This window comes from Mustela lutreola, chromosome 2, assembly GCF_030435805.1.
Source record: "Mustela lutreola isolate mMusLut2 chromosome 2, mMusLut2.pri, whole genome shotgun sequence".
Classification (NCBI taxonomy): Eukaryota; Metazoa; Chordata; class Mammalia; order Carnivora; family Mustelidae; genus Mustela; species Mustela lutreola.
The window spans coordinates 143,451,563-143,465,904 of NC_081291.1; the positions used below are offsets into that span (position 1 = coordinate 143,451,563).

Genomic DNA, 14,342 nt, shown 5'->3' on the forward strand with positions numbered 1-14,342 from the left:
GTATTACTAGGGTCACATGCACTCATGTCATATTGCTAAAAGCATCAATTTATCCTAAGACATAACAAATCTAAATATTTATATGTTTCATAACAGAGCTTCAAAATGCATGAAGCAAAAACTGGTAGAATTATAAGGAAAAATCCATAATTATATTTGGATAATTTAATACATCTCTTTTATTATCAATAAAATAAAGATATAGAGAATCTGTAATGATATAGAGGACTAGAATAGTATTAACAACTAACTTGCTAAAATTGACATTTATAAATATTTCTACCTAAGGACTTCTGGGAAAGATGGTAGAGTAGCAGGACCCTAAACTTACCTCATCCCATGGATAGAACTATAGATAACAGTCACATCAATGTAAATAACACAGAAAGTGACCTGAAGAGTGGCAACAACTAAATGTAGAAAAGAGGCCCCATCAAAGAGGGTAGGAAGGGCAGAGAGGACGTCAGGAGCTAAACCCCAGGGTCTGTCTACCATAGGGAGGGAGCCACAGGTGTGGAAAAGGGAGAGAAACAGACTATTATGCTGGGAAGCCCACATGAAGAAGACAAATCCTCATAACATTTGGCTTTGAAAATCAGAGAGGCTGGATTTCATGAGTTCTTACAACAAGCAGGCATAAAACCTGAAACTTTACAAATCATCAGGCTCAGCTCTGGAAGAGCTCACAGGAAGATAGGAAACTGAGTCCCTGCCCTTAAAGAGACAGCACAAAAACCAGCCCATTGAAATACAGCATAGAAACAGGAGTTTGAAAAACACTTGCTTCAGTTCTGGTGCTGCTAGTCCTCTCCCAGAAGACTAGCACAAACCTTGCCAACACCATGTCTCAACTACACATTTTTTTAGGGCCTCATTACTGGTAGCAACATCAGCTGGTTGACCCTGGCAGAGGATGCACACACCTTGTTAGAGTTGCATGCCCCACTCATGAGCACTCTGTGGAGTGGCCCTAACCTGCCCCCATCTTGGGAGTGGCTGTGCATTCCCTGTTGAAAATAACCTGTGCCACCTTATTAAAAGTGCATGCCCTGCCCACTACTTTTAACAGCAAGAGATGTAGCTGACTTTTCCTTTCTAACACAGAGAAGCAGACAGAGAGAGTTAGACAAAATGAGAAGAGAGAGGAATATGTCCCAAATGAAAGAACAGAACAAAATCATAGCAAAAGACATAAGCAAAATGGAGATAAATAATATGCCTGATAGAGAATTTAAAGTAGTAAGCATAAAGATACACACTGCTCTTAAGAAAAGAGTGCAGACATCAGTAAGACCCCTACCAAAGAGATAAAAAAAGAACTAATAAGAGATAAAGAACACAATGATTGACATTAAAAATACACTCATGTAATAAATAGCAAGCTAAAGAAGCAGAAGAATGAATTATTGACCCAGAGTACAGAGTAATGCAAAGTAATCAAGCTGAGCAAAGGAGAAAAAATTTAAGCAAAATGAGAATAGATTTAGAGAACTCCATGACTCTATCAAGCCTAATAAGATTTCCATTATAGGGATCCCAGAAGAAGAAAAAAGGGTGGCAGAAATTTATTTGAAGAAATAATAGCTGAAAAACTTCCGGAATTGGGGGAAGGAAACAGAAATTCAGATCCAGAGGCACAGAGATTCCCCCAATAAAATCAATCTAAGGAAGTCCACCAAGACAAATAGTAGTAATTAAAATGGCAAAAAGTAGGATAAAGAAAAAAAAATTTACGTTTTCAGGAGAAAAGAAGATAGTTACATAAAAAGAAAACCCCTAAGGCTATCAGCAGGTGTTTCAGAAGAAAGTTTGCAGGCCAGGAGGGAATAGTATATTCTACTCAAAATGCTGAATGGTAAAAATCTGCAGCCAAGAATGCCTGGGTGGCTCAGTGGTTAAGCCCCTACCTTCAACTCAGGTCATGATCCCAGAATCCTGGGATTGAGTCCTACATTGGGTTCCTTGCTCAGCAGGAAGCCTGCTTCTCTCTCTGCCTCTGCCTGCCACTCTGCCTGCTTGTACTCTCTCTCTCTCTTTCTCTCTCTCTCTCTGACAAATAAATAAATAAATAAAATCTTTTTAAAAAAAATCTGCAGCCAAGAGTATTTTATTCAGCAGGGATATCATTCACAATAGAGGAAGAGATAAAGAGTCTCCCAGACAAACAAAAGTTAAGGGAATTCATGACTAAACCAGCCCCAAATGTCAAGGAGGACTCTCAGTGGAAAACAAAAACCACAATTAAGAGTAAGAAAAATAGGAAGCACAAAAGCAGTAAAAATAAGTATACATACAAAGCTCAGTCAAGGGATTCACAAAGTAAAAGGATGTAAAGTATGACAACATATACATAAAAAATGTGAGGAGAAGAAGAGTAAAGAATGGGCTCAAAACTTAAGTGACTAACAACTTAATATAGACTACTATATGTAAAAGCTGTTATATAAAACCTAATCATAACCACAAATAAAAAACCAGGAATATATATGCAAAAATTAAAGAGAAAAGAATCTACAGTTTGGCGATTATGGACATTGCTGCTATGAACAGTGGGATACAGGTGGCCTTCCTTTTCCTTACATCTGTATCTTTGGGGTAAATATCCAGTAGTGAAATTACAGGGTCATAGTGTAGCTCTATTTTTAATTTTTTTGAGGAATCCCCACACTGTTTTCCAAAGTGGCTGCACCAACTTGCATTCCCACAAACAGTGTGGGAATCCACATCCACTCCAACACTTTTTGTTTCCTGTCCTGTTGATTTTGGTGATTCTAACTGGTGTAAGTTGGTACCTCAAAGTGGTTTTGATTTGAATTTCCCTGAAGGCTAGTGATGATGAACATTTTTTTCATATGTCTGTTAGCTATTTGTGTGTCTTCTTTGGAGAAGTGTTTGTTCATGTCTTCTGCCCATTTTTTGACATGATTATCTGTTTTTTGGGGGTATTGAGTTTCCACAATCACCAAACTGTGGAAAGAGCCAAGATACCCTTCAACAGATGAATGGATAAAGAAGATGTGATCCATATATACAATGGAATATTACACAGCCATCAGAAAGGATGAATACCCAACTTTTGTATCAACATTGATGTGACTGGAGGAGATTATACTGAGTGAAATAAGTTAAGCAGAGAAAGTCAATTATCGTATGGTTTCACTTACTTGTGGAGCATAAGGAATAACACGGAGGACATTATGAGAAAGAAAGGAAAAGCCAATTGGGGGAAATTGGAGGGGAGATGAAGCATGAGAGACTGTGGACTCTGAGAAACAGAGCCTGGTGGTGGGTATTAAGGAGGGCACATATTGCATGGAACACTGGGGGTGGTACATAAACAATGAATCTTGGAACACTGAAAAAAATAAAATTAAATTAAGATGTTTAAAAAAAGAGAGAGAGAGAAAGAAAGGCATCCAAGTATATCACTAAAGAAAGCCAACTTATGGTGAGAGAAGAAAGCAAAAGAAAGGAACAGAGATCCACAAAACCAAACACAAAACAAATAACAAAATGGCAATAAATACAATAAATACATACCTACCAATAATTACTTTAAATGTAAAGGACTAAATGACTCAATCAAAAGACAGAGGGTAACAAAATGGATTAAAAAATAAGACCTATCTCCGAGCCTCAGCAATCCAACAACAAAAAGAAATTAAAGGCATCCAAATCGGCAAAGAAGAAGTCAAACTCTCACTCTTTGCTGATGATATGATACTATATGTGGAAAACCCAAAAGGCTCTACTCCAAAACTGCTAGAACTTGTACAAGAATTCAGTAAAGTGTCAGGATATAAAGCCAATGCACAGAAATTAGTTGCATTTCTTTACACTAACAAGAAGACAGAAGAAAGAGAAATTAAGGACTCAATCCCATTTACAATTGCACGCAAAACCATAAGATACCTATGAATAAACCTAACCAAAGAGGCAAAGAATCTATACTCAGAAAACTCTGAAGTACTCATGAAAGAAATTGAGGAAGACACAAAGACATGGAAAAATGTTCCATGCTCATGGATTGGAAGAGCAAATATTGTGGAAATGTCTATTCCACCTAAAGCAATCTACACATTTAATGCAATCCCTATCAAAATCCCATCCATTTTTTTCCCCAAGAAATAGAAAAATAATCCTAAAATTTAGCGGAAAAGCTTTCTCCATTGAGAATGATATTTGCGGTGGGTTTTTCATAGATGGCTTTGATGATATTGAGGTATGTGCTCTCTATCCCTATGCTTTGAAGAGTTTTGATCAGGAAGGGATGCTGTACTTTGTCAAATGCTTTTTCAGCATCTATTGAGAGTATCATATGGTTCTTGTTCTTTCTTTTATTGATGTGTTGTATCACATTGACTGTACCCCTGGGGATAAAAATATATGTTTATAAAGAATAAAAAATTAATCTTAAAATTTATATGGAACCAGAAAAGACCTTGAATAGCCAAAGGAATATTGAAAAAGAAAACCAATGTTGGTGGCATCACAATTCCAGACTTCAAGCTCTATTACAAAGCTGTGATCATCAAGACAGTATGGTACTGGCACAAAAACAGACACATAGATCAATGGAACAGAATAGAGAGCCCAGAAATAGACCCTCAACTTTACGGTCAACTAATCTTTGACAAAGCAGGAAGGAATGTCCAATGGAAAAAAGACAGCCTCTTCAACAAGTGGTGCTGGGAAAATTGGACAGCCACATGCAGAAAAATGAAATTGGACTATTTCCTTATACCACACACAAAAATAGACTCAAAATGGATGAAGGACCTCAATGTGAGAAAGGAATTCATTAAAATCCTTGAGGAGAACACAGGCAGCAACATCTTCGACCTCAACCACAGCAACTTCTTCCTAGGAACATCGCCAAAGGCAACAGAAGCAAGGGCAAAAATGAACTATTGGGACTTCATCAAGATCAAAAGCTTTTGCACAGCAAAGGAAACAGTTAACAAAACCAATAGACAACTGACAGAATGGGAGAAGATATTTGCAAATGACCTATCAAATAAAGGGCTAGTATCCAAAATCTATAAAGAGCTTAGCAAACTCAACACCCAAAGAACAAATAATCCAATCAAGAAATGGGCAGAGGACATGAACAGACACTTCTGCAAAGAAGACATCCAGATGGCCAACAGAGACATGAAAAAATGTTCCACATCACTCGGCATCAGGGAAATACAAATCAAAACTACAATGAGATGCCACCTAACACCAGTCAGAATGGCTAAAATTAACAAGTCAGGAAATGACAGATGCTGGCGAGGATGCAGATAGGGGAACCCTCCTACACTGTTGGTGGGAATGCAAGCTGGTGCAACCACTCTGGAAAACAGTGTGGAGGTTCCTCAAAAAAACTGAAAATAGAGCTACCATATGACCCAGCGATTACACTACTGGGTATATATCCTAAAGATACAAACATGGTGCTCTGAAGGGGCACATGCACCCGAATGTTTATAGCAGCAATGTCCACAATAGCCAAACTATGGAAAGAACCTAGATGTCCATTAACAGATGAATAGATAAAGAAGATGTGGTGTATATATATACAATGGAACACTATGTAGCCATCAAAAGAAATGAAATCTTGTCATTTGTGACAACGTGGATGGAACTAGAAAGTCTTATGCTTAGCAAAATAAGTCAATTGGAGAAAGACAACTATCATATGATCTCCCTGATATGAGGAAGTGGAGATGCAATGTGGGGGGTTTGGGGGGTAGGAAAAGAAATAATGAAAGAAAATGAGATCGGGAGGGTGACAAACCATAAAAGACTAAATCTCAAAAAATAGACTGAAGGTTGCGGGGGGAGGGGGGACGGGAGAAGGTGGTGGGGATATGGACATTGGGGAGAATGTGTGCTATGATGAGTGCTGTGAAATGTGTAAACCTGGTGATTCACAGACCTGTACCCCTGGGGATAAAAATACACTACATGTTTATTTAAAATTTTAAAATTAAAAAAAAAATAAGACCCATCTATATGCTGCCTACAAGAGACTCACTTTAGACCTAAAGACACCTGCAGATTGAAAGTGAGGGGATGGAGAAATATTCATCATGCAAATGGATGTGAAAATAAAACTAGGGTAGCAATGACTTTAAAAAATTGACTTTAAAACAAAGACTGTAAAAAGAGACATAAAAGGACACTATATAATCATAAAGGAAACCATCCAATGAGAAGACATAACAATTGTAAAGATTTATACAGCCAACATGGAAGCACCCAAATACATAAAACAGATAATAACAAATATAAAGGAACTAATCGATAGTAATACAATAATAATAGAGGACTTTAACATCCCACTTATATCAATGAATAGATCAATGAAACAGAAAATAAATAAGGAAACACTGGCTAACACATTGGATCAGATGGATTTAACAAATATATTCAGAACATTCCATCCTAAACCAGCAGAGTACACATTCTTTTCAAGTACACACAGAACATTCTCCAGAACAGATCACATATTAGGTCACAAAACAAGTCTCAACAATTTCAAAAAATCAAAGCTATACCATGCATCTTTTCTGATCACAATGCAGTGATACTAAAAATCAACCACAAGAAAAAATCTGGAAAGAGCAAACATACACAGAGGTTAAAGAGCAAGCTGCTAAATAATGAATGGGCCAACAAGAAATCAAAGGGGAAATCAAAAAATACATGGTGACAAATAAAAATCAATAAACAGTTCAAAGCTTTGGAATAGAGCAAAGAGAGTCTAAGAGGGACGTTATCAATATAGACCTACCTCAAGAAGTAAGAAACATCTCAAACAATGTAACTTACACAAAGAGAAGCTAGAAAAAGAACAAACAAAACCCAAATCCAGGAGAAGGAAGGAAACAGTAAAAATCAGAGCAGAAATAAATGATATGGAAACTAAGAGAACAATAAAACAGATCAATGAAACCACAAGCTGCTTCTTTGAAAAGATCAACAAAATGTATAAACCTCTACCTGGACTCATCAAAAAGAGAGAGGGGGGGGGGGAGGGAGAAAGAGAACTCAAATAAACAAAATCAGAAATGAAGAGGAGGAATTACAACCAATACCACAGAAATACAAGGATTGTAAGAGAATATTATGAAGAATTACATGCCAACAAACTGGACAACCTAGAAGAAACGGATAAATTCCCAGAAATATATCACCTACCCTCCTGAAGCAGGAAGAAATAGAAAATTTGAACAAACTTATTACCAGTAATGAAATTGAATCAATAATCAAAAAACTCCCCAAAAACAAAAGTCCAGGACCACGAACCTTCACAGGTGAATTTTGCCAAACATTTAAAGAAAAGTTAATACCTATTCTTCTCAACCTTTTCCAAAAAGTGGAAGAGGAAGGAAAACTTCTAAATTCATTCTATGAGGTCAGTATTACCCTGATACCAAAATCAGACAAAGTTGTCCCTGGAAAAGAGAACTACAGGCCAATATCTCTGATAGACATGGAAGAAAAAATCCTCAAAAAAATAGTACCAAACTGAACTCAACAATACATTTAAAAAATCATTCACCATGATACAGTGGGATTTCTTCCTAGGTTACAAACAAGTGTTGCTCAATATTCACAAATCAATCAACATGAAATATCACATTAACCAAAGAAAGGACAAAAACCATATGACCATTTAAGTAGATGAAAAAAAAAAAAAGCACTTGACAAAGTACAATATCCATTCATGATTTTAAAAACCTTCAACAAAATAGGTTTAGAGGGAATACACCTCAACATAATAAGGGCCTTACATGAAAAACCTAAAGCGAACATCATACTCCTTAGTGAAGAGCTGAAAAGCTCTGATTTTCCCCTAATGTCAGGAATAAAACAAGGATGTCCACTCTCACCACTTCTTTTAAACACAGTACTAGAAGTCCTACCCACAGCAATCAGACATCAAAAATAAATAAAAGACACCCAAATCAGTAAGGAAGAAATAAAACTTTCACAATTTGTAGATAACATTATACTACATAAAGCAAAATTCAAAGGAACACACATGCTTCTGTGTTTATGGCAACATTATTTACAATAGCTAAGATATGGAAAGAGCCCAAGTGTCCATTAATAGAAGAATGGATAAAGATGTGGTGTATGTGTGTGTATACACACACAATGGAATATTAAGCAGCCATAGAAATGAAATTTTGCCATTTACTACAGTATGGATAGAGCTAGAGAGTATGATGCTAAGCAAAATAAACCAGAGAAAGATAAATACCATATGATTTCACTCATATGTGGAATTTAGGAAACAAAACAAATGAGCGGAAGTGGGAGGAGGGAAGAGAGACAAATCAAAAACAGATTCTTTTTTTTTTTTTAATATTTTATTTAGTTATTTGACACAGTGAGAGAGGGAACACAAACAGAGGGAGAGGGAGAAGCAGGCTTCCCCCCGAGCAGGGAGCCCAATGCGGGGCTTGATCCCTGGACCCTGGGATCATGACCTGAGGCACAGGCATATGCTTAATGACTGAGCCACCCAGGCACCCCCAAAAAACAGACTCTTAACTGTAGAGAACAAACTGATGGTTAACAGAGGTGTGAAATAGGTGTTGGGATTAGGGGGTTGAGAGTACATTTATCTTGATGAGCACTAAGTAATACATGGAAGTGTTGAGTCACTATATTGTACACCTGAAATGAATACAACACTGTAAGTTAACCACGCTGAAATTAAAAATTTTTAAATTAAAAACCTTAAAAAATTATGGGGCACCTGGGTGGCTCTGTGGGTTAAGGCCTCTGTCTTCAGCTCAGGTCATGATCCCAGGGTCCTGGGATCAAGCCCCGAGTCAGGCTCTCTGCTCAGCGGGGAGCCTGCTTTCTCCTCTCTCTGCCTGCCTCTCTGCCTACTTGTACTCTCTGTCTGTCAAATAAATAAATAAAATCTTTTAAAAATAAAATAAAATTCTACCTAAGAATAGCAGAACACCAACCCATTCTTTTCAAGCACCAAAGGAACAAAGGAATATGTATCAAGATGATCATATTCAAGACTATTAAAAAAAAATCCCAATAACTTTTTAAAAATCCAAATCATATTAAAATATGTTCTTTAGTCCCATTGGTATAAAATTAGAAATTAATAACAGAGAGATTTCTAGAATATCCTCAAAGACTTGTGCAAGATTGCTAATGGCAACTTGAAATTCCCAAATACCTACCAAAAGGTGAATAAGCACCCCTTCTGCCCATGGACACCGCTGAGTAAACATTGTTAAGTCTCCCCTCCCATCGGTGTCATGTCTAAGTCAGAGTCTCCCAAACAGCCTAGCTGTGGAAGCTCTTCATTGGAGGTCTGAGCTTTGAAACAACTGATGAGAGTCTGAGGAGCCATTCTGAGCAATGGGGAACACTTACGGGCCATGTGGTAATGAGAGATCCAAACACCAAGTGCTCCAAAGGCTTTGGGTTTGTCACATATGCCACTGTGGAGGAGGTGGATGCAGCCATGAATGCAAGGCCACAAAAGGTGATGGAAGAGTTGTGGAACCAAAGAGGTCTGTCTCAAAAGAACATTCTCAAAGACCTGGTAAAAGATTTTTGTTGGTGGCATGAAAGAAGACTGAAGAACATCATCTAAGAGATTCTTTCAAACAGTGTGGGACCATCAAAGTGATTGAGATCACGACTGACCAAGGTAGTGGCAAAAAGAGGGGGTTTACTTTTGTAACATTTGATGACCATGGCTCTGTAGACAAGATTGCCATTCAAAAATACAATACTATGAATGGCCACAACTGTGAGGTAAGGAAAGCACCATTTCAGCAAGAGATGGCTAGTGCTTCGTCCAGCCAGAGAGGTCAAAGTGGTTCTGGAAACTTCAGTGGTGGTCGTGGAGGTGGTTTTTGTGGGAATGACAACTTTGGTCGTGGAGGAAACTTCAGTGGTCAAGGTGGCTTTGGTGGCAGTTGAGGTGGTGGTGGATATGATGGCACTGGGGATGGCTATAATGGATTTGGTAATGATGGGAGCAACTTTGGAAGTGGTGGAAGCGATAATGATTTTGGCAATTACAACAATCAATCATCAAGTTTTGGACCCATGAAAGGAGGAAATTTTGGAGGCAGAAGCTCTGGCCCTTATGGTGGTGGGAGCCAATACTTTCCCAAGCCACAAAACCAAGGTGACTATGGTGGTTCCAGCAGCAGCAGTAGCTACAGCAGTGGCAGAAGGTTTTAATTACTGCCAGGAAACAACTTACCAGGAGAGTAGAGCCAGAGAAGTGACAGGGAAGCTACAGGTTACAAGAGATTTGTGAACTCAGCCAAGCATAGTGGTGGCAGGGACTAGCTTCTACAAAGAAGACATGTTTTAGACAATACTTATATGTATGGGCAAAAAACTCGAGGACTATATTTTTGACTAATTGTATAACAGGTTATTTTAGTCTCTGTTCTGTGCAAAGTGTAAAGCATTCCAACAAAGGGTTTAAATGTAGATTTATTTTTTTGCATCCATGCTGTTGATTGCTAAATGTAACAGTCTGATCATGATGCTGAATAAATGTGTCTTTTTAAAAAAAAACTGAATAAGCAGATTGCAATATATCTATACACTGGAGTACTATTCAACAATAAAAAGAATGAAGATGAAACCATATGATAATTGACTGTCTCTGCTTGACTTATTTCACTCAGCATAATCTCTTCCAGTCCCATCCATGTTGATACAAAAGTTGAGTATGCATCCTTTCTGATGCAGGTGTAATACTCCATTATATATATGGACCATATCTTCTTTATCCATTCCTCTGTTGAAGGGCATCTTGGTCCTTTCCACAGTCTGGCGACTGTGGTCATTGCTGCTATGAACGTTGGGGGTGGCCCTTCTTTTCACCACATCTGTATCTTTGGGGTAAATACCCAGTAATGTAATTGCAGGGTCATAGAGTAACCTTATTTTTAATTTCTTAAGGAATCTCCACATTGTTTTCCAAAGTGGCTGCACAAACTTGTATTCCCACCAACTTGTGGAGCATAAGGAGACAGTGGGAGATGGAGAGGAGAAGTGAGTTGGGGGAAATCAGAGGGGGAGATAAACTATGAGAGACTCTGGACTCTGAGAAACAAACTGAGGGTTTTGGAGGTGAGTGTGGTAGGGAGTTGGGTGAGCCTGGTGGTGGGTATTAAGGAGGGCACGTATTGCATGGAGCACTGGGTGTGGTGCATAAACAATGAATTTTGGAACACAAAAAATTTTTAATTAAATTTTTTAAAAAATCATGACACACAGTTTTTATACTCTTACCCAATGAAGGACTTTGTAATCTGAGATTGTATTTAGATTTTTCACTAGAGCCAAAGATGGACTAGCTAAATAATCAAATCAATATATCTTATAGAAATTAAATGAATACACATAAAACTACAATTAAAATGTCAACTGACAAATATTTGTAATCTAGATTTTTATAATTAACAGATGTTTTCATTAACTTTTTATGTAGTTGAGATATTTGTCAAATTATTGAAATTTTTAGTTTGACAGTAAAGACTTTTCTGATAAATTTAAAAGATATAATTGTTTTTTCAAATGTAATTACATCATTTTATTTTCAAAGATTTTAAGTAGTAAATAAAGAAGCTTATGTCACTGGTTTCTAAGGTGAATAAAATAAATTTGGACACTAAAAGAAAAAAAAAGAATGAAGTTGAGCTATATACATAGATGAATCTCAAAATAATTTTGCTGAGTCAAAAAAGCCAGACCAAAAAAAGAATATACACTCTATGATTCCATTTATATGAAGTTTTAGGAAATTCAAACTAATCTAAAGTTATAGAAAGCAGATCAGTGATTACTTGAGGATGGAGAAGAGGGTTATGGAGGAAGAATCTTCTAAAGGAATGAAGCTCTAACTGTAAAACTTCAGACATTAGCCATCTGGAAGGGAAGACATTTGAGGATTCAGGGTTCTTTTCCTTCTCTTCAAATTCAGTCCCTTGTCTGGGAGGCTTTCCTCAGCTAACACTTAGAATTGTGTCTCTGGCTCTCTCTGTTTCTGAAGATGCCATTAAATGAGAGAGGAAACGCACAGAAAATTAGGGAAAACAAAAATGCAGCAAAAGCAAATGTCATGAACAGCTGTAGTTCTTCATTTAGGTTTATTTCTGTGGCACAAGGAAGATATTAGCAAAGATGTAGAGAAGGGGGAACACTGTTGGTGGAAATACAAGCTGGTACTGCCACTCTGGAAAACAATATAGAGGTTCCTCAAGATGTTAAAATAGAGCTACCCTATGGCCCAAAACTTGCATTTCTAGGTATTTATCAAAAAGATACAGATATAATGAAAAGACGTTCATAACAGCAATGTTCACAACAGCCAAACTGTGGAAGGTGCCCAGATGTCCTTCAACAGATGAATGGGTAAAGAAGATGTGATTCATATATACAATGGAATAGTACTCAGCCATCAAAAAGGATGAATAGCAACCATTTGCATCGACATGGATGGAACTGGAGGGGATTATGCTAAGTGAAAAAATCAAGTAGAGAAAGACAATTATCATATGGTTTCACTCATATGTGGAACATAAGGAATCAGACAGAGGGACCATAGGAAAAGGGAGGGAAAACTGAATGCGAAGAAATCAGAGGAGGGAGAGAAACCATGGGAGACTCTGGACTTGGGGAAACAAACTGAGGATTACAGAAAGGAGGAGGGTGGGGGGATGGGGTGACCAGATGATGGAGATTGAGGGCATGTGTTGTGAATGAGCGCTGGGTGTTATACACAACTAATGAATCGTTGAACACTACATCAAAAACTAATGATGTACTATATGTTGGCTAACTGAACATAATAATTTTAAAAATTATTTTTAAATTTTTTAAAATTTAAAATTTAGTTACTTATAAAATTTAAAAATTTTAAAAATTGGTTTTTAATTCATTTTCCTTATACCACAGTAACTGTAAGAGTCCGGACACATTTTGTCAACCCTTGATTATGAATTGCCCCACTTACAATAATTGCATTATGTGTCTCTAAATTGGAGTCATAAAAATGTGGGGGTTACATACAGGTTTTACTAAGAGCAGCCAGTTTGAAGAACAAAAGATGAGGAGCATTTAATAATACCTCATGCAAGGAAGATGGACTCATCTTCAAATGAAACTCAAGCCCCAGTGCAGGAATGGTGCTGCTAAGAAAGCTTTGGCCCTGAGCTGGGAACTCAGTTTCTTTGCAAAGATTGAATCACTAGGTTCCCTGGTGACTGATCACAAAATCATAAGGTGCTGACATCTGAAATCCATGAAACTCATAATGGTGCTGAGGGATGGGGCAGACACTCACTCGACCAGCTGTTCCCATGGGGTCCTTCTCAACGTTCCCGATCTAATGCTTGGAGGTGCCTCCTCTGGGTTCTAACCAGTACGTATTCATTTCTACAAGTCAATTACAAGCAAATCCATCTTTTATGCAAATCTTTAGCAAGCACAGAAGTTCTCAAGGTATGAACCTCTCTGTGTCTGAGTTCCGGAGGAGGCATGACTCTGTATCACTTCTCTACTGTGTGTTTTAATTATTAAAAACCATTTTCAAAGTGCTTTCCTCTTTCCTAGCCATCCCCTTATGTGGTCCTTACACAGCCCTGTAATGACAGCAATGCCAGTGTAACTGTTCCCATTTTACAGAGAAAGAATCAGGCTCAGGGAGGTTGAGTGGTTTGCCTTTCATCTCACAACAAGCTGGCAGACACCTAACTGTTCAGCAAATGACAGCAATTTACTCTCTTTAATTCATCTTTGTTCCTTATAAATGATGCCAGTATTGAGAAATAGGCTAAACTGATTCTTTCTTCTACTTTTTGAAGTTGCTTATGTTATCATGTTGTGTGAGGAACATGTCAACGTCTATAAATGAAGAATAAAATTATAAATAAAGCTAAGCTTTTTGTGTCTAACAAAGAATTTAAAAAAATTACAATCTATAGCTCCTAGTAGAAGAAAGAGACAGGAAGGCATTTAGAAATAGTTTGCAACCGTACTGAGGATGGACAGGCAGTGGGAGAGGAGGCAAAAGGAAGAGGGACTTTCAAACAGCCTAGGAAGTTGCTAGAGAAAACCAGCTAATACAAAGCAGGGAAAGTGAGGTGGCAAACTTTGCAGAACTCCCCAGGATTGAAGCTTTTGATGAATGAGTCAACACAGCTCATATACTAATTATAGTTGGACTTCTTTAGTATGCTTGTACGTATTTTCCTGAAATAAAAAGCATTTTTTTTCTAAAGATTTTATTTATTTATTTGACAGAGAGAAATCACAAGTAGATGGAGAGGCAGGCAGAGAGA

General features: G+C 37.5%; 1 protein-coding gene and 1 pseudogene across 3 annotated transcripts in view; one reads left to right on the forward strand and one right to left on the reverse strand.

The window, feature by feature from the left end:
* KCNAB1 (potassium voltage-gated channel subfamily A regulatory beta subunit 1) overlaps positions 1-14,342 on the reverse strand; it is a 405,336-nt gene that overhangs the window by 324,837 nt on the left and 66,157 nt on the right. The gene's annotated exons all lie outside the window — the stretch shown is intronic.
* LOC131824951 (heterogeneous nuclear ribonucleoprotein A1-like) lies at positions 9,285-10,224 on the forward strand (annotated as a pseudogene).